The sequence below is a fragment of the Lactuca virosa genome, chromosome 5, assembly GCF_052849685.1.
Source record: "Lactuca virosa cultivar CGN04683 chromosome 5, Lactuca_virosa_CGN04683_v6, whole genome shotgun sequence".
NCBI classification, from domain to species: domain Eukaryota; kingdom Viridiplantae; phylum Streptophyta; class Magnoliopsida; order Asterales; family Asteraceae; genus Lactuca; species Lactuca virosa.
This window is the reverse complement of record NC_136430.1, coordinates 109,846,920-109,867,675: the sequence shown is the minus strand read 5'-3', so window position 1 is coordinate 109,867,675 and position 20,756 is coordinate 109,846,920. Positions and strand designations below refer to the sequence as shown.

At 35.4% G+C, this 20,756-nt stretch overlaps 1 long non-coding RNA gene across 1 annotated transcript; it reads right to left on the bottom strand.

Moving 5' to 3' along the window:
• Positions 1-16,736: 16,736 nt before the first annotated feature.
• LOC145116535 (uncharacterized) lies at positions 16,737-18,060 on the bottom strand. The gene is made up of 2 exons (XR_013712152.1): positions 17,688-18,060; positions 16,737-17,066 (listed from the first exon to the last, which is right to left on the bottom strand). It is a non-coding gene; the product is annotated as an uncharacterized LOC145116535 (long non-coding RNA).
• Between the last annotated feature and the right edge of the window lie 2,696 nt (positions 18,061-20,756).

The window sequence follows — 20,756 nt, the reverse complement described above, 5'->3', positions numbered from 1 at the left end:
TAAAAGGGTTAAATGCAAGTAATATCAATGCACTTCCATTGATTTATTTTTTGTAGCCTTCTACTTTGTTTTTTCCTATTACAATTTTCAAGGTACTATGTCCTAATAAGAAAACAAACTGAAAGTACAATGCTATAAGCCTATAATTGGGTAGTTTTTCAATGTATAAAGTGTTAATAAGAAAGAAATGAAAGTAGTAGGCTACATAAACATATAATGCATATTGTAAAGAATGAAAATACTCACTTATGAGAGAGACCAAGAGATTCTTCACCCTTCTCAAAGACACGTCTAAATGAATCCTTGAAAATCGAATGTCCAAAACTTTCAGCTAAAACAACAAGCCCACCAGTTCTTTCAATAACAACTTTCATCTCTGCTACTCCAACCTATTAGCAAAAAATAACATCACATTTCAAACAAAATTGAGAGTATACAAAATCCCTGAAATAATATTACTACTTAATAAAAAGGAAAAAAGAAAGTAGAATGTTATTACTTATTACCATGATATGAGAAAAGTAAATAGCAACAATGGGTAAGCAAGCTAGTCTTGTCAAGAGTATACAAAATCCATGAAATAATGTTAAAAACTTGTAAATCCCTGAAATAAAGTTAAAACTTGTAAATCACTGAAATAATAAAAAAAAACAGGGTATATACAACTAATTAGCTAACCTATCTAGTGATATAATTGGTATTTCCAAGAAAATTTATGCGTTAGAGAGGAATCAATTGAGGGTGATAGCAAAGACTTTGCAGCCTCCTGGTTTTGGTCTTACTGTGAGGACTATTGCTGCAGGTCATACAATGCAAATACAACTCCAAATCTGCATCTGACACCTTCAATCCCTCCAATGATGTTGTAGCTGAAATACCAAGAAAATGGTTTTTTTGTAGTATCAAATTAAACGAAACCAATAGATAAAAATGGAAAAAAGACTTTAAATTTTTAAACCTTATTCCATCTACATTGTATGCCATTTCATGGCCCTATAGAGATAACCAAACATGGAGTAAAAAAATTGAATTAAAACACTCTAAGTTTCCTACTTAAAAATATAAGTATCATAATCCAATATTTAAAAAAAATTGTATTCTTTATGAAAATTCTTACCAGCATCCAAGTTTCCTGTTTAGAAATCCAATTGCATGTCGCAAGTTGTCCCCCTTTTTTTGTGGTGTAGGAAAGATTATAGTTAGAAGTCTCAAATCTTGCAACTATAAATGTAGATTTACACATTAGTTAAAAAAAGTTGTACAAACTATAAAATATTCAAAGCACTATAAATATATTATAAACAAATAAATAGTTAAAATTTTGATTTACAAATTATAAAAAAACCGAATGCTTACAAAAAGTGTATCGACAACTTTAAATTATTAGAAATTTACAAAAAAAGTACTTGAATATTTGTAACACACAAATGAAATTACAAGAACTATAAAGAAAAACTATAAAAACTCACAATGGAACCCTTGAAAAACAAATAGTCCAAAATTTCCATACTTTACTTATGAGTGTTTTTTTGGGGGGTGTGTGTGTGTGTGTGTGTTTGTGTTTGTCTGTGATTACATGAATATGGTAAGTTGTTTCTGGTGATTGAATTGTGATATGTGGTATGCTATATAGTTATGTGTTTTTACTGATTTTAACCCATGTCATTTTTTATTGTCACACACCAAAATTGATTAGAGGGATGATTATAATAAAGAAAAATCCACCTACAGATGCAACTTCATGAATGTTGGAAGAATATTTTAGAATTAGTACATAATCAAAATGAAATTAAACAGTGTTTTATTTTTACATGTTATAAAAAGTAAAAACAATACCATATGATCATATTCAGAGTTGTTACTTACTGTATGTGTAGTAGTGGGGGTTGAATTGCCATTTGACATGTGATTTCCAGCCCCCATGTGTTCTGAAGGCGAATGAGGATGATCTTCTATAAGCTGAAACAAGAAACAAGATAGAGGTGTATGTATTTAATATTTTATATTTATAAAGCTAATAACAAAATTTTTCTTTAAATAATTAAGGAAATTAGAAAGTATACTTACCGAAGCAGATTCTATCGTTACAATCCCATGAAGATTTAGGTGGAATCTAAAACCTTTGACTTTTCCCCACTTGAGAAAGGAACAATTTGGAAAATATATTTAATCATTAATCAGTTGGTTGAAAAGGACTTAGGCCTGGTGCGCCCCAAACCACCCACGCTACATGCCACTGTTAGTAATCTTGCATCAATTAGGTCAATTTCAAACATAAACCCAAACATATAATCAAAACTGATAGAATATTGGGATGAAGTGACCTACTGAGGTGTAACACCTGGTTACTATTTTACTATTTTAGCTTAAAAGACCCAACTTTTAACCCAAATTATAAGTGTTGGAAGTTAAAAATTGAAAATATTTACAAATTCATTTCACTATCAATTCCCTAACACCTAAATTCAAAGAAAATCCAAAAAAAACCACAAGAAAAATACACATAACATGAAAATAATGTATACTATAAATATTCATTAGAGTTTTAATCTATACCAGGGTCAAGAACAGGAAGACGACAATGGAGACTGATAGATTTATATGTTTGTTGCATACCTGGTATGAAAAACTGGAACTCCACTACCAAGTCTACAAATAAAAGGTGGATCAAGTATAGAAAAATAGGGCAAATGATATTAAAAAATAAAAAAGAAGAATTGTTGACACCTTGGAATTCAAGCTCCAAAACATGTATTTCATGTTATTTGTTATAAAGTATAGACCTTTCATGAATAATGCCCTTTTAGGCTACAGGATACACTAACATACCACAAGGGTAAAAGAGTAATTCAACATCTTGCTATCTCTATCGTCTTGCTTCGTTCAAAGTGTTACCCTCAAAAAATTCACAAAGCATCCGGTCAAGATCCTTTGTTGAATACCTTAGGTACTTATCGGGATTCTTCCCATTTTCAACAAGTGCCCTCTAATTTTAAAAAACATAAAACAAAATATTTGTTCATTTTTTTTAATTTATTTGAGCCTGAGAATTGAGATAGATCACATAAAAAATATGTACCCAAAATATTTAATGAAAGATCTGTATGCAGACAACAAGACTTCAACAACTGCAAGTCTGAGAGATTCTCTAAGCTCTGTGTCAGGAGCGGTCCATTGAGATTGTCTTTGATGAAGCTCTTCAAACTGAACATTGAAGATCTTCAACCTAAAGTTAAACCACCACATTTCAATTTATATATCAACCAAATTTTAAAATTTTCTAACGATATAACAGATAGTTGAAAAGACAACCATATCCTTTACAAGTGCTCGTGAAGCTCCAATTCTGTTACCAGCTCCATCACCACCAATAGAAATTTACAAACAACCTCAAGAGCAACTTCTAGATCCCTAAACTCAAAGCGCAAGTAGTCAGGTGAAGTGTTACCAAACATGTCCCCTAAGGACCTATTTGAATTTCCCATTCGTCTGTTCAACTCTGTCCCTTCAGATTTCCACACCTCACCACCCCCTGCATCTTTCAATCATCTTTGAAATTCCACCACATATTGTAACACATAGCTATCAAGAGAATCTAAAAGCAGAACTTCATAAGCTGTTATGATGCATCTCTAAGGTTTATAGCTGATGCAGGTTTTGGTGGGAGGAGATGCTCTTTTAGGTCAGCCATTGTGCCTGATATCAAAACATATATAGAGTAACAAAAATAATAGACGAAAACAAAATATTTAAATAGATAAAACCATATATATACCACTGAGATCATTTCATGATATTCTTTCAGCAAATCCTCTAGAAGAAGATCCAACACCTAATTCCATAACCAATGACACAATGAAATCATAGTAAATAATATAAAAAAATCCAAGTAATTAACACATAAACCGGGTATTATACCACAATTTTTCCGCATCCTCGAGGACCCAGAAGCAGTATCAAATTATGACAGCCTCAGTTACCGAACTTGATAGATAAATTTCAACTTGCTGAAATTTGTTCAGAGATTAAATACGTCACAATGGAGGACAAGAAAAAAAAGAGATTATACTATTCACGTATATATAATTGGAAAATATATAGAAAATTCGAATAACCATGAACCGAACCAGTAGTTGCTGTCGGGAGAATTGGAGAAGAGGGAGTTTTGAAGATTTAGTGTTGCGTCATTAGGCCTATTTTGTCTAGTCCAGTTTGTATAAACGAGTTGGGCCTGTCCACTCGTATTTACTGCTAGGGTTATAGTATATAAGGTGCATGCATGATACGTATTTTAGTTAACTTTGATAATTATCTTTATAACCCTACTTTACGCCTCTACAGAAGCAATTCTTCATCGAGTTCTTCTGAGGCGTGACTATCAATCATTCAGCACCAGTTTGATCATATCGTGTTCTAGTTTACCTGTTTTAATCTATTCGATCATTAAGGATTTATCCCTATCAATTGGTATGTTAAAACGTGGGTGAAAACTAGAACATTTGATTGTTCATCGTTAATTCGTTATTGGTGTTGGATTTTGGGTTTCACTTAGCACATGGTGAAACGAAGCTAAGATCATTAACACAGATGTTGTGTAACCATAAACCTCAGTGGTAAATTCTGAGAGTCTCAAGGGTTACGATGATGAACCGAAATGAGATGGAGAATAGTGATAAAGAGGTTAAAGAACCGAAAGTACCTCTGCTATATAGAAAGGACCGAGCAGTCAACTCTTAACTCAATGTGAGACGAGTAAGGTAGCTCATGACATCAGTGATTTTATCAGCCTGATTGGGAAGACTTGATTGGTGTACATCAAATCAGTAAGGCTTCACTTGAAGTCTTTGAGGCTTTGGTCTACATACAGCAGCATGCTTCTAGGGACACTTAGCTAGTACTAAGATAAAGAGATGTATACCTGTCCCAGCTCCATCTTTTGAATGATCGATGATACCTTTCAGTAATATTTTTGGAATTTTCGATTTTAATGAAAAGCAACAAAAACAACAAAAATAAAATTTGGATTTTATGAGTTTTCTGAAAAAGGAATAAAAAACAGAAAAGAAAATATTTTTGAGTTTTATTAGAAGAAATGAATTAAGAAAAAATATATACATAATGTACAAACCATACAACCGAAACTTCACTTAAAAGCAGTGAAGCGAAATGGACCGAGCGTTCGGTTCATTTCGGTTCCCGAAAAAACAGGACCGAAATAGACCAAGCGTTCGCTCTATTTCGCGTTCGGTTCATTTCGGTTCCCGAAAAATCTGGAGCCGAAATAGACCGAGCGTTCGCTCTAGTTCGCATTCGGTTCATTTCGGTTCCCGAAAAATCTGGAGCCGAAATAGACCGAGCGTTCGCTCTATTTCGCTTGATCAGTTTTAATGAGGCGAAAGTAGTTTCGGTACAGACTCAGCTTCCATCATTCCTATGCCTTGGATAATTTTATTTAAACTTACTTCAGGTAAGGCTTTTGTGAAGATGTCAGCTAGTTGATCAGCAGACCTAACAAAGTGGATTTCCACATTACCATCTTCAACGTGATCTTTGATGAAATGGTATCTCAGTGCTATATGTTTCGTTTTGGAGTGTTGCACTGGATAATAACATATCCGAATAGCACTTTCTAAGTCACAATAAAGTGGAACCTTCTTCATGTTTAAGTCATAGTCTCTAAGTTGGCTTTGTATCCATATGACCTGCGAAGTACAAGATGCTGTAGCAATTTATTCAGCTTCGGCTGTAGAAAGTGAAACACATGTTTGTTTCTTGGACTGCCAGCTGACGAGTTTACCATCGAGGAATTGACATCTGCCTGTAGTACTCTTTCGGTCCAAACCACATCCTCCAAGATCAGCATCAGAGAATGCTTGAACAAAAAATCCTGATTTAGCAGGATACCATAGACCGAGAGATGAGGTTCGCTTCAAATATCTGACGATGTTCTTAACATCCACCATATGAGGTTCTCGTGGATTAGCTTGGAACCTGGCACAGTAACAAACAGAAAACATAATATCGTGTCTACGAGCTGTTAAATACATTAGGGACCCTATCATTTGCCGATAGAGGGTCATATCTACAGCCGGTTTCTCCAAAGATGGTGTTAACTTCGTTCCAAATGCCATAGGAACCTTTACTTTGGAATCTCCCATCATGCCAAACTTTGCCAGTAGTGTCTTCGTGTACGCCTCCTGATTAATAAATATGCCTTCGGGTCCCTGTCTAATGTTCAAGCCAAGGAAAAAGTTAATAGGACCCATTGAACTCATCTCAAATTTAGTCTCCATCAATTTCCTGAATTTAGTTGTGAGGCTGGGATTCGTGGAGCCGAAGATGATATCATCGACGTAAATTTGGACGATCATTAAGTGGTCACCCTCTTTCTTGCGAAAGAAGGTTGGGTCAACCGAACCTTGTTTAAACTTGGACATTTTTATAAATCGAGTAAGGGTTTCATACCAGGCTCTAGGAGCTTGCTTCAAACCATAGACAACTTTATCCAGAATATAGCAATGATCAGGGTGCCTTTCGTTCACGAAACCCGGTGGTTGCTCAATGTATACAGTCTCCTCTAGTTCTCCATTCAGTAAGGCACACTTGACATCCATTTGAAAAACTTCAAAGTTTTTATGTGCAACATATGCCAGAAAGATCCGAACAGATTCTAACCTTGCTATAGGAGCGAAGGTTTCTTCGTAATCTATACCTTCTTCCTGACAATATCCATTGACAACCAGCCTTGCCTTGTTGTGAATCATATTTCCCTCTTTATCCATCTTGTTCCTGAATACACATTTCAATCCAACTACAGATGCATCCTTTGGTGTAGGGATCAGTCTCCAGACTCGGTTTCGCTCAAACTCGTTGAGTTCGTCTTGCATAGCCTGTACCCAATCAGAGTGATCAAGTGCAGAGCTAATTGTTTTCGGTTCAATCGTGGAGACAAACGAATTGAACATGCAAAATTCCATTTGAGAGAATAGAGCTGTTTTCTTGTCTTTCAGTTGAGAGCGTGTAAGAACTCCTTCAGATGATTCCCCTATTACTTGAGTTTGCAGATGATCTTTTGTCTATTTTGTGAGTGGGGGGAAGTTAGGATCATAATCAGGATCCAATTCAACATTTATTTCTTCTTCAAATTATGATTGAGACTCTTCATCATTTGTATTGGTATTCTCCCCCTCGAATGACGAAACAATCTCAACATCCGGTTCAGAATTCTCCCCCTCGATTGGACTTTCATGGGTCATTGTTGGAGATGGGTTCTCCCCCTGGAATGGTAAGTTAGTTCGCCTTGGTGTAGATGAACTCTCCCCCTAGAATGTAGAGCATCTATGAGAAGAATCACTCAAGTTTTGAGGTTCGTCTTAAACTTGAGCTTCGCTCGAGCTTTGAGTTTTTCTTTGATCGTGAGGTTCGCTTTGAACTGGCTGTTCGGTTGGTCCATGAGGTTCACTTCCCATTTCTTTTGCTGCTTCATAGATAATTTTCTTCAAGTTGTCGATCTTGTTGTCAGTTGCTTTTGCCTCAGAATTAATTGCTCTCTGGTTCGTCAAAGAGAAACATTTATTCTTCAAATAGATTGGAAATTGGAACCGAGACTTGACGTGATTTTGGAAAGCTTTCCTCCGCTGGTACTTTGTTGGATTACAGTTTCTTCACATAATTATCATCAAAAGTGACATAGTAGGTTTCTTCGAGTTTCTTTGAACGTTTATTCAGAACCCTATATGCCTTTGAAGTTAGTGAGTAACCAAGAAAAATCCCTTCATCTGCCTTTACATCAAACTTGTTTCGGTTCTCTTTGGAGTTGAAAAGAAAGCATCTTGAACCAAAGACATGGAAGAACTTGACATTTGGCTTGCGATTATTCAAGATTTCGTATGGAGTGATAGAAAATCTCTTGTTGAGGAAGGTTCGGTTTTGGGTATAGCACGCAGCAGCAATTGCATCAGCCCAGAAGTACAAAGGTAGAAAAGCGAAACTGAGCATGGTTCGGGCCGCTTCACACAACGAATGGTTTTGCCTTTCAACTACGCCATTTTGCTGTGGAGTATAGGGAGCAGAGAAGTTGTGAGATACTCCCTTTTCAGCGAGAAATTCTTCAAACTCTTGGTTTTTAAATTCCAGCCCAATGTCACTTCGGACATTTCTAACCACCTTTCGCAATTGAAGTTCCATTTGCTTTATAAATGCTTTGAGCTTTGGAGTTGCCTCTGATTTCTGTTTAAGAATGAAAAACCAGGTGAAACGTGAAAAGTCATCAACAATAACTAAATTGTACTTACTACCACTAATGCTTTCTATAGCCGAAGGACCACATAGATCGATGTGAAGAAGCTCGAGAGATTCGATGACCTTTGTGTTGACAATTCTTGGATGACTCTTTCGGCTTTGCTTTCCCATCTCTCATGTTGCGCACAAGTGTTCCTTATCAAATTTGAGAAGTGGAAGTCCTCGTACATGATCACCGATAACCAATCTGTTGATATCTTTGAAGTTGAGATGTGAGAGCCTTCGGTGCCATAGCCAACTTTCGTTAGAGTGTGCTTTTGTTAAAAGACATACAGTTGGCTTTCCTCGAATTGGGTTAATATTCAGAGGATACATTTCTCCTTTTCGCTTGGATTTTAACAAGACAGCCTTCGTTTTCTTTTCAATAATCTCCGAACCTTCATCATCGAACGAAACCTTCAAGCCAGTTCCCACCACCAGTTGAGAGACACTGATGAGATTATGCTGCAATCCCTCTACGTATGCTACCTTTCGGATTGAGAATTCCCCATTTGTGATGTGACGTGAGCAGCCACTATCAATTATTCCCGTATTTGACACATCCACCATCCTTAAGAGCCTGAAACTCCCTTAGCTCTTCCCTCCTTCCTGTAATGTGACGTGAGCAGCCACTATCAATGTACCATTCGTCGTCGAACTGCTCCTCACTTATAACCTGCAAAAATCAAGCAGATTTAGGAACCCAAAGTTGCTTGGGTCCACGTGAGCCTTTTACATAACAGGGAATAGCAATAGAAAGATCAACCATATAAGTTCTTTTTATTAGTGTGGTTTCGTCTTTCCTTTTGATGGTAAAAACCTTAATTTTGTTTAAATCAGATTGAGGATTTTTTTTTATTCTTATCGGACTTACTTTTGTAATTCTTAGGGTTAGCTGACGTCTTCTTTGTTTGTGTGTTGTCTTCAGAGACGAGCTTCCCTTTTCCCTTGCTGTCCTTGCCATCCTTGTTAGGATTTTGCTTTGATTGAGGAGGATGGGATGTAGGACCGAAACTTGCCTTTCGATTCCTATCAAGACTAGTCTTGGGACTGAAACTAGTCTTTCGGTTCTTGACGCTGCAAGGATTGGGACCGAAACTAGGCTTTCGGTTCGTTTGTATGCAAGATTGGCAGAGAGTGCATGGATCAGAATTATCCCTTGATCCATTTTTCGCCTTGAGATTTGACTCCTTTTCTGTGCGAACATAATTGGAGTTTTGGGAGTTCCAAAACTGCTTCCTTTCATTGAGATTCTTTTGATATCTTTTGTTTCGCTGGCGTTTTTGTTCAGCATGCTGCTTTTGAGACTTGTGTATGTTTGCTCTTGGCTTTGGTCTCTCAGTACGAGTTTCGCTCTTCAATGAAGAGGTTTCGCTTGTAGCCGTCATTCGTTCGCTTGGGATTTCTTTGGTACCACTTGTGCTTGGTACATCAAAGCTTGTAGGCTTGTTGAGTGGTTCTGCCACGTATCTGCCTTTAACTCTCCATGAGGTTCTCTCTGATAAACCGACAGTCTCATCTGCGTTGTCGATTGGAGCAGACCAAAAATGACTATCACAACCACCTGTGTTATCTTCGTTTACTATAGCTGTCAGTTCGGCTGTGTGTTTCTGAGTAACCCCTGATGTGGTGTATACCTGATTTGGTACAGTTTGTACCTTTTGATAAACCACTGATTTCGGTTTCAGAACTTTGGATTTATCTTGGGACACTCGAGCGAACTCAACCGAATTCTCATATATAAGACCTTTGGTAGGTTCGGTTTCGCTCTTGATAAATTCTGAACAGTCAACCACATCCTCTACAGAAATTTCACTCATATCACTATCCTCATCAAATTCAGAAGTGTTCTCAACATTTATTTTGTTTTCTGAACTTAACTTGGCATTCAATGAGTCAAATTTCTGTATGGTTTCGGTCTTGATTTTCAATTTATCATTCTCGTCCAAAAGATTTTTACGCATGTCCTTATGGTCTTTGGACTTGATAAAGGACTCGATTTTGTCCAGACCAACCCTGTAGGCGTCAGATATTTCATCTGAAGAAACAATTGATTCACAGTTATAACCATCAATATCAACTTCGTCCTCCTTTACCTCCAGGAAGGGAAAAATCATTTTGTGAATCTTTTTGCCGATTTCACAGTCTAAATGTAATTGAGTAATATTAGTATATAAACGTTTAGCAATCAGAAAAAAATGTTTCTTTGTTTCATAAGTTTCAAGTTATCACGTTGCAAATAAATCACTTCATCTCTCGTCCTAACTAAATCTAACTTCGACTTCTCTATCCACAACCTTCGCTCCTCATTCTTGGATTTCACCCTGCTAATTTGATCAGTTAGGTTAGCATTTGTGAGGCGTGTTTGCATTAGACTACCACTTAAACTAGAAAATTTGAATTTTAAATCATTTAATTCCTTTTCATAGTTTGTTACAGGTATATTAAGTGATTCGAGAATGGATTGTACCTTCTTGATCAACTGATCGCAGTCGTTGATCCTCTCGCTCACAGGTTTGGCAACAAAACATTTTTCTTCCTTCTGATTCGCCTCATCATACTCCCCTTTGGTTGAGTAGCCCCTCATATTTGACACTCCAGCGGTCACCATCAAGCATTTCCCATCCAACTCAGTACTCTTTTCTTGTGTCACAAATGCCTTGCCGTGTGTGGGTTTACATAATTCTTCATCTTCAGAGTCTATAGACCAGACCTCTACGCCACCGAACTCATCATCCACAACGTTCTCCTGCACAATTAAATCATTCATTGAACTGTTAGAGGCTTTCATCTTCTTTATCTCCTCCAGCTTACGCATATAGTATGCTTCATCATCTTCACCCTCCTTCTTCTCCCATAGCTTTCTTAACATACAATCTTTGGAAAAGTGGTTTTTTCCATGGCAGAAGTTGCAGTCGTATCCAGAGTCTCCTACCAGTTTGCTCTCCTTCTTCTCTTCTTCTTTGTAAGGAGTATTTTTGATCTCCTCTTTCGCCTTTTCTGAGCTATAGCTTCCCTGCCAGTTTCGGTTTTTGGGAATAGGAAACTTTTTGCAAGCAAACCTCTTCGGTTTGGAAACCATCATTGCATACTCTTCGCTTGTCAAATCACATTCTGACATCTCTGACTCTTCTTCATCTTTTGCCACATTCTTCGCCTTAGAGAGAAGGGCCAGGGATCCCATACCAGACACCACTTTCGCTTGGGACTTAAGAATGCCCACCATCTTCGCCAATGAATAGGTTTTAAATTGCTCGTGAGCCTTCACAGTTGACACCACAGCCATCCATTCAGGTCTTAAACCATTCATAAATGTGACCTTTTGTTCGATCACTTCTCTTCCAATACCATGCTCGATCATCTTGCTCAAAAGATGGTTGAAACGATCAAAAGCCTGAATAAGTTTTTCATCTTGCTTTTTGTTGGAAAGCACCGAACTCAGAGAGCAATAGAGTTTGGATAGAATGATCTAGGTCTTCATCAATAGAATACAGCTCTTTAAGTCTATCCCAGATCTCTTTTTCCGTGGTGCATGGACTAACCAAACGAAAGGTATCAGACTGTAAAGCGAATCCGATCATTCTCATGGCTTTAACATTACACAGCAACTTATCTTTTTCATCTTGAGGAATCTTCTCCACATCAGTTAAAAGTTTGTTGTACTCCTTTTGAGTCTTAATAGTTCTATTTGTACCAGAATGAACAAAAGGACCCAAAGTTATTGCTTCCCAGATAAGATAACCATTGTCTTCTGAACCGACGACGTAGTCCTCAAAGTGATGCGTCCAAACTTCATAATCTTGAGTGTATAGAATCGGGATTCTAGTTGTAGATCCAATGCTGTTGGAGATATTGATCGCATTGGTTTGTGAATCTTCGTGAGACATGATGACCTTTTTAGATATCTACTAAGAATCAGACTTGTAAAATTTGAATAGGGTAATATCGAGATCTATGAACAACGTCAATGAAGGAATGACGGCTTAACAGATCCAATAAAAGCGGAAACCCTAAGAAAATTCTTCAAACAGAAGAGATGCGTAAGATTTACACAGCATCCCACTCTGATACCAATCGATGAGATTAACACTACTTAGAGATCGATTAGATCCTTAACAAACAAGTCAATAAAATCAAACAGACAAGAATAAGAACACACGATGATTCAAAACTGACGTCGAATGATTAATAATCCATACCCTCAAAGGAGCTCTATGAAGAACTGCTACTGTAGAGGATGTGTTAGGGTTACAATACAAAAATCAGAGAATAATCAATGTGAAGCCTATTTAATAAAATGCATGCATGCATTATATATACTAAACCCTAAAAACAAAAGACGGTTGGACAGGCCCAAACCGTGAATACAAACGGACCAAACTAACTAAGCCCAATGGCGCAACCCATATACTCAACACAACATTTGATCTAGGACAAAAATTTTCAAATTGTCGACTTTTAAAATTGTTTTCAACATTGGTGTTTTGAAAAAATATATTTTGAAAATTCTTTGAGTGATTTGGTATAGGAGTGTGTTTTAAATTTTGATTTTGAGAAAATCTTTGTTGTGAATGAGAAGAAAATCGATTTGTGAAATTTTGATTTTGAAATTTTTGTGACGAATGATTGAAGTTTTTCGAAAATGATGAAGTGGCTTGAGTTTTAGCTTTCAAAAATGTAGTATGTGAAATGGATTCAGACATAAATTTACTAAATGGAGCGGGATTTTTCTGATTGCCTGATTGTGATGAAGACTTAGTCTTAACAGATTTAGACTCTGTCTTTTCAGAAGTTTTCTTTGTCAGACCGTTTTGTTTCTTTCAAGACTCAACAGTTTGCCATAAAATTTTCTTTCGTGCTTGTCTTTTTGAAATTTCATTATCTTTCGAAAAAATTTCAATTTGATCTTTAAATTCTTGTGAGTTGATTATAACAAATTGTTCAACTTTCTCCTCAGTTTGTTTTGGAATTTTGTTTAAAACTTTTTGTTTTTCAACCCATTTTCTTTGTGGTTTTTGTCTTTGAAAAGTGTATGTATTCTTTGTGAGATTATTTTCGATAATGCTCTAATTTGCAAAAAAATCCTTCATCAGATGTATGTTTGTTATCTTCTTCAACCAATTTATTAATTTCTAGTTTAATGTTTTCGACATTTCCTTTTGTCACAAACACTTGGTTTGGAAAAACAACATCATCTGTGCATTTAAAGTTCGGATACACCACTTGATTAGTTTCAAGATAATGAGGACCTTTTTCAGTCGTTACCTTGTCGAATTTTTCAGTATCACCATACACCTGATCAACAACAATTCTTGGAATTGCTGTTTCTTTCGAATCTTTACTTGTTGATGGTGGTTTGTTCGAAACTTCATCATCATTTTCATCATCACTGCTATCAGTTTGACTATCTTTGCCTCCCACATGATCGAAATCAAAAACTTTCGTAGTTGAGGGTTTGTCAGTGTCAATCTTAACCAACGAATCATTACACTTTTCTTTTCCTTTAGAATTAGATGCAACATTAACGATAGACAACTGAGAACAATCAACATCCTCAATATCACTAATTTCGCTAATATTATCAAAATTATCTTCAATATCAGCAAAATTAGATTGAGAATCAGATGTCGAATTCTCAGTTCTTTTCAAAATTTTAATTTGTTCAGTTTTGGTCAAGGTATCATTCACAATATCAACTAATTCATATGCATCAAGATATTCATCAGTTTTCACAATTCCATAAGCATATCTATCATCAGGAATTCTATCAAATTTTGCAATTGTTTTCTCACAATCATAAGAAATGTTATCAACCTTCTATCTCTCGTAAGCTAGAAAAGGTAATAACTTCCTATGTTGTTCCTTGCTTATATCAGATGAATGATGCAAAGCGGTTAATTTCGCGTAAAGTCTTTTAGCAGAATTACAAAATATATTTCTTTGAGCTAACAACAATTTGACTTCACTACTCAATGAATCCCTATCACACATTATATTTGTAATTTGTAACTCTACACATTCTATTTTTATTTTCTTGGAATCTAATTGCTTCTGAACCTCTAGCAACTGAGAAGCTGATTTCTTAGCCTCGTTACTAGAAGAGATAACCAAAGTATCGAAATAAGCAACAGTATCATCAAAAGCAATTAATTCAGAATCATATGCACTTAAAGGAATATTATTAGCTTGAAGAATAGAACCTACATTTGTTGTCATGGGTGATTTATCTCCTCCTTTGGTCATGAAACAACGACCAGTCACCACTTCGTCATTTTCTTCCTCAAACTTCGCATACATCGACCCATGCGTAGGATTACGCATTTCCTCATCATCAGAACCCGAGGACCAGATTTGGTATGTTCCTTCATCATCATCCTCACCTTTCGCCACAAGAGAAATTCCTTTCGCTTTCGCCCTCACTTCCTCCAGTCGTTCGACATAGTATGCTTCGTCTTTCACTTTATTTTTATTTTCTTCCTTTTTTCGAAGCATACAATCACTAGACATATGGTTTTCACCATGACAATAGTGACAATCAATTCTGGAGTCTCCTTTCAGCTTTTTCTCAACTTTCTGCTCTTCCACTTTAACATCACTCTTCTCACTCTTCTTTTTCTCTTCTCCTCCTGCTTTTGCCACAAATTTTCCTTTTACATCACTAATTTTCGTCTTTGAACTAAAAGGTTTCTTGAAAAACTTCTTCAACCTGTTATTCGAGTAAAATGCAAAAGCTTCATCGTCTGAATTAATCAAAAATCGTTCATCATCAGAATCTTCCTTTTCGACTGACTCTTTCTCATTAACTTTCAACATCAAGGCTAATGGTCCTCCAAGACTCATTTTTGATTCCTCAGCAATTTCATTTACTTCTCCTTCATGAGTTTTTAGCAGATTGTACAAGTCATTAAGCGTCGAAGTATGGAAACTCTGCTGAGTTTTCACCATCAACGTCACATTCCTCCATTCTTTTCATAAACCCATGATGAAAGTCAGATTGAACTCCATGGTTGTTCGAGTAATTCCATGACGATTACATTTGTAGATTAATTCATTCAACCGATCATAAGAATCTTCTATCGATTCACTATCCTTCTGTTTGAAGTGTTTCAATTCAATCAAACAATGTTTCACAGAATTGATCTTAGTCTTTTCACTTCCTTGAAATTTTTCTTTGAGATTGTTCCAGATGTCTTTTGCAGTTGTACAGCTTCTAACATAGTTGTAAACAAGAGGAGGCAATGCACCACACAATTCTCGCATACATCTTTTCTCAAGCTTCTTCAATCTACCAGATTGATCACTAACACTTGAAATATTATATAAAGATCCAATTGCTTGAACATTTGGTGGAGGAGTACCATTTCCAGTAATACATGTCCAAAGCTCCTCATCTAGCCCGTTCAAGTAATCTTGCATGCGATCAGCCCACTAATCATAGTATTCTGGAATGAGCATAGGAATCTTAGTTGAAGATCCTAGCAGATGAGAATAGGATGTCATTGAGTTCAGGTTGAAATTAGCCATGAACGTACGGATGAATTTTTTTCAGAAAAACTTAAGAGATTTTGGAAACAAATAGCTGAAACGATCAGAGATTTCAAGCAGAACACTCGATTCAACAAATCAGTTGCAGAATCGAATCACAACTGTAGATCAAAAATGATTTTCAAAACAAAAGGCGCGAACACTTTTGGATCCGGAATTTGATTCAAAAACCTTTTGACTCAGAATGAAAATCAGATCGCAGAGATATGATTCCTGCTCTGATACAAATTGATGTGAATTATGAGCATGGATTTGGCATGCGAAATTAAAGAACACGGTGATTTCGGTGTTTAAGAGATGTATTCGATTATGAAAGATTTTTTCAAAAAGGGATCTAGATCTAAATATACATAATTAACACACACTAACAATCTCAATGTTACAAATCTCAAGCACAACTCTATAAGGGTGCGTTTGGTATGGAGAAATGGAATTAAAGTAGAGTATGGAAATAGAGACAAAAAGAATTAGACAAGAGAAAGAGAATTGATTCCAATGTTTGGTACAATAGAGAATTAACATGAGAAATATATGTGAGAATCAATTCTCTTGTTTGGTTGCAGTAAGAAATGAAATAGAATGAAATTATTTATTATATTTATTTATTTTTCAATTAAAATTATTTTTATAAAAATACCACTATAATTTACATATTTATGTTGTTATGTATTTTTTTTATTTGTATTTTTTTGTGATGGATTAAAGCATACAAACACTTTTTTTAACGTAAATGATTATTTATTAGATTAAAAACCAACCAATGACTAGCATTATACAAAACTATTACACACCAAAAAACCACATAATAGCATTAAACAAAATCTATATTTATTGATCATCAGCCACTGTTTCATCTTTTTGTGTATTCATTATCGTTGTTATTTTCATTTGAGTCTCCTTATATTTCAATATATAAGGATGGAAAAGAATAAATTAAAACAAGGACATACATCCTTGATGTAAAACACCACTGGACAATAACCAATGAGGACCTTTATACCCTCTAAAATCTTAAAACAACACCTTGGACTTTATTAACTGGGAATACACAAAGTGGACCATTATACTCTCTAAAATCTTAAAACAACACCATGGACTTTATTAACTGGGAATACACAAAGTGGACCATTATACCCTCTAAACTTGGAATAGCATCCAAATGGTTCAGCCAACACAACATAGAGAGCTTGACCGAGTTAGGTTTGAAAGTTTGTAGCAATAACTATAACCGCCAAAGTAACCTGAAAAATAGAAGCTCTTGTTAAAAAAAGGTGGTATGATATCACTACAATTGTAACGAAGAAAAAGACAAAGTCTAAATTTTCAAATAATCAAAAACCAGACAACAAATAAAATTCCAATTATCCTTTCCCTATGTTTTCAATGAATTTAATGACCTACTTAAGCTATTCAGAAGCTTTAATGACATAATTCAATTCGGCAGTAAATTTTTCTAAGAACTTGATTTTACCTTTTACACCTTCAGTGAAAACCTTCATAAGATAATGGAATATAAGAAAAAAAGGTAAAAGACAACGCCCTAATGAAGAATTTACATTCACGCACATCATACAATATGATCATGTTGTCAAGATGCATAGCTTAATTTATCCCTCTGTTTACAAGAAATTGCTAATAGATTCGCATAATTATTGTGCTTATCATAAACCAAGTCAATAATTTGTATAAATTATGAAACTGAAGTCCACCATTTGACATCTTAAGTATGTCCCATCATGCGTAGCTTACACACAGGTGAAGTTAAGAGCATGTTAAGTTAATATGTAACCCAAAATCAATTCGGTAACATTATGAACAACAACAATTGAAGTTTAATTGACTAGAAAGAATGAATTTCATACCTTATTTCGGAAGTTTGGTCACAAACTCGAGCAACAAGAAGGAACAAAAAAGTAATTTTGTAGGCATGAATGCGATCTGTAGGGCAAACGCAGAAGAAGAAGATAAAGAGCCATGTCGATTGTGTCTTGATGTAACAAAGTACGAAGCATAAAATAAAACTTGCGATGTAGTTGGTAGGGCGTGAATGAGGGTTTGGTTTAATTCTCCGCCTTTTTTATTTCAGATTCTCGCTTCCCTTTCATTCTCTTTCTCCCCTTTTCTCTCTTGAACATAGAGATTTGTTTAGATGGAAAAGGAATTGATTTATTTCTCATTTCCTTAATATTTGCATTAACTAAACAAGAGAAATGGAATCAATTCCATTTCTCTCCTTCCAATTCCCATAACGAAACACCCCCTAAGTGGTATGAACCCACCTTATATAGAAGCGTTTACATCTCTCTCTATCTCTCATGTCACAAGACTAATTTACCACATGCAAGTGGGTTTACAAAAGTCAAACCATTTACAAAGTCGTACATGGATAACTTTGTACCCAACATTAATTGTAAGGGTGGAAGTAGTGTTGTAAGGTGTCGAAATGTAATGTTATTTTACAAAGGCGTTTTGTATCGAAACCTTGATGTTTAGTCCTTTGTAATTTTTTTGTATGCTTTATAGTTTCCCTATAAATAGGGAATGTTACTTAGAGTTAGATAAGAGTTTTGGACTTTGTCTTGTCTATTTTCTCTCTGTAATCGTGAAGCATAATACGAGCTGAAACAAGATCTTATTTACATTCTGTGTTCTCAATTCTCTATACTCTGATTTTGATTTCATTACTTGAGTCAATACTTTATCAATTGGTATCAGAGCAGGTCTTCGAAGATCAACATGATTTTTTGAAGAAACGATTCTCGATTTGGCTAAATTTGTCACAGTTGGAGCATTTATGGTGAGTCTCTCTATGATCTCTCTAAATCTTTGATTCGTGCGTTACGTTCTTGAATTTTTTGATCATTTTGACTCATTCGATCGATTTTTTTTTAAAAACTCACTTGTTATGATCCAATAAATTTTTTCGTTGATCAAAGCCCGATCCAATCCATATTCGTTTGTTCGATTTGATTCTCAATTGAAATTATTTGTTTAAATCAAGATTATATAGAAAAATCATTTTGATTTTCAATTGAAGTCTTTTGTTCGATTATATTCGAAGTCATATTGTGCCAAGAGTTTTTGATTCAATCGATTTGAGCCCAAAATTTGATGTCCATTACTGTTCACTAAAAATTTTGCGTCCATACATTTTCTTGTGATCCAATATTAAAATGATATAAGCCCAAACCTCACTAAGGGGGTGTTTGGATAAATAGTTTTTAACTTATTAGCTTATTGCTTATTTGCTTATTGTGGTGGGAATAAGCACTTGTTTAAAATGTGTTTGGATTAGCTTATTGTGGTGGGAATAAGCAATAAGCAATAAGCATGTTAAGTGTTTGGCAAACAAAACAGCTTATATGAGTAAAATGACCAATAAGCAACAAGCAATAAGCAATAAGCATTCCCCCTCTTTCTTATTAAAATCAGCTTATTTGGCTTATTCCTACCGCAATAAGCTGATTTTTAAAGACTCTTATCCAAACACTTAAATTTGCTTATTGCGGTGGGATTAAGCAATAAGCAATAAGCAGCCTATTTTTTCCCTATCCAAACACCCCCTAAATCAGTTCAATCGCCTCTAGTCGCTGTTCAATTCTTGCGTTTTTTTTTCCTGTGCTTAAGATGGTTGTACTACAAGATGCTCTTGATTCACGATTTTTCTTCAAACTGTGCTTAAATCTTCATTTTCGTTTCTTTATATCTGAAATTAGATTGGCCTTGATTGTTGAGTTAGACTTATGAATCAATTTTATATTATGTGTTCAATCTTAAAAAATCGATTTTGTTTAATTCTTAGTCTATAAATCGAAAATTGAGTTTTTGATTTGGATGAATTTGACCAAGAACTCTTGAAGGAGTTTTAGAAAAGTTATTTGAACAGATTTTGATCTGGAATTTGGTGATGGAATCTTCAATTTCGTGTTTATTAGTCTTTGATTTTGAAAGGTCAAACACAGCAAAAAGTCAAACTCGAGTTTTAAGTGATGAATCAAAGAATTGGAGGTTGAAATCGTTGGATTTGAGTTGAATACGAGATGTGGATGTCGAAATCAAGTCTAATTTGGGATTTAATTTCGAAGTTGGATGGATTTTTTTTCTTGATGACGAAAGCTACGATGTCGATGGGATCGTATGATTTAGTAACGAAATCGATTTTATGAAGTTAGATGTGCGACTGGTTATTTCGAAGTGAGTTCGTCAATGTCGATTTCAAATGGGTTAAGGATAAGAGGCTAATTTCGAAGAACTGAAGCCATGGAGTCGACTGGGACGTAAAATGGAAATTGAATTCGTGATTAAGGGTCAAACAATTGTTTTGGAGTGAGTTCGCTATCTGTGGTCTTGTTTGGAGTGGAGATGTCGAACAAAACTTTGGACATAATTCGATTTTGATGTCAAGGCTTGAAAAGCGAATTGTTGAACTGGAAAAGCGAAGGTTGGTTTGAAGGACAAACTGGGTTTGATATTGTGATTCAAAATGGGAAGGTTTTGGTTTGTGATCAACAGGAACAATTATGGAGTCGGATTTGATTGGGTTAGGTGTCGAACATGTGAGGCTGATTTCGAAGAATCGGAATTTTGGTGTCGACGGATTGGAAGTGTCAATGTTGCGAAATTTTTTGCCTTATTGTCGGAAATTGGGCATATATGTTGACTAATGAAGTTTTGAGTTCACACGGTAACTAATGGAGAAGATAATGGAAAAGTTTCGAAATTGAACCCTAAAGTTTCGAAAGTTTGACACTGGACAAAATTTCGACAGTTTGGAAGAAATAAGGCAGAATTTTCGAATTGGTCCCTGCAACTTTCGAAAGTTTGATAGTTTTTACCCACCTTCGGTTGGATTAATTTTCGATATTTTGGGACAAAAGGCAGAATTTTCGAAAAGAGTCCATGAAGTTTCGAAAAGTTGGCTGACCATACTC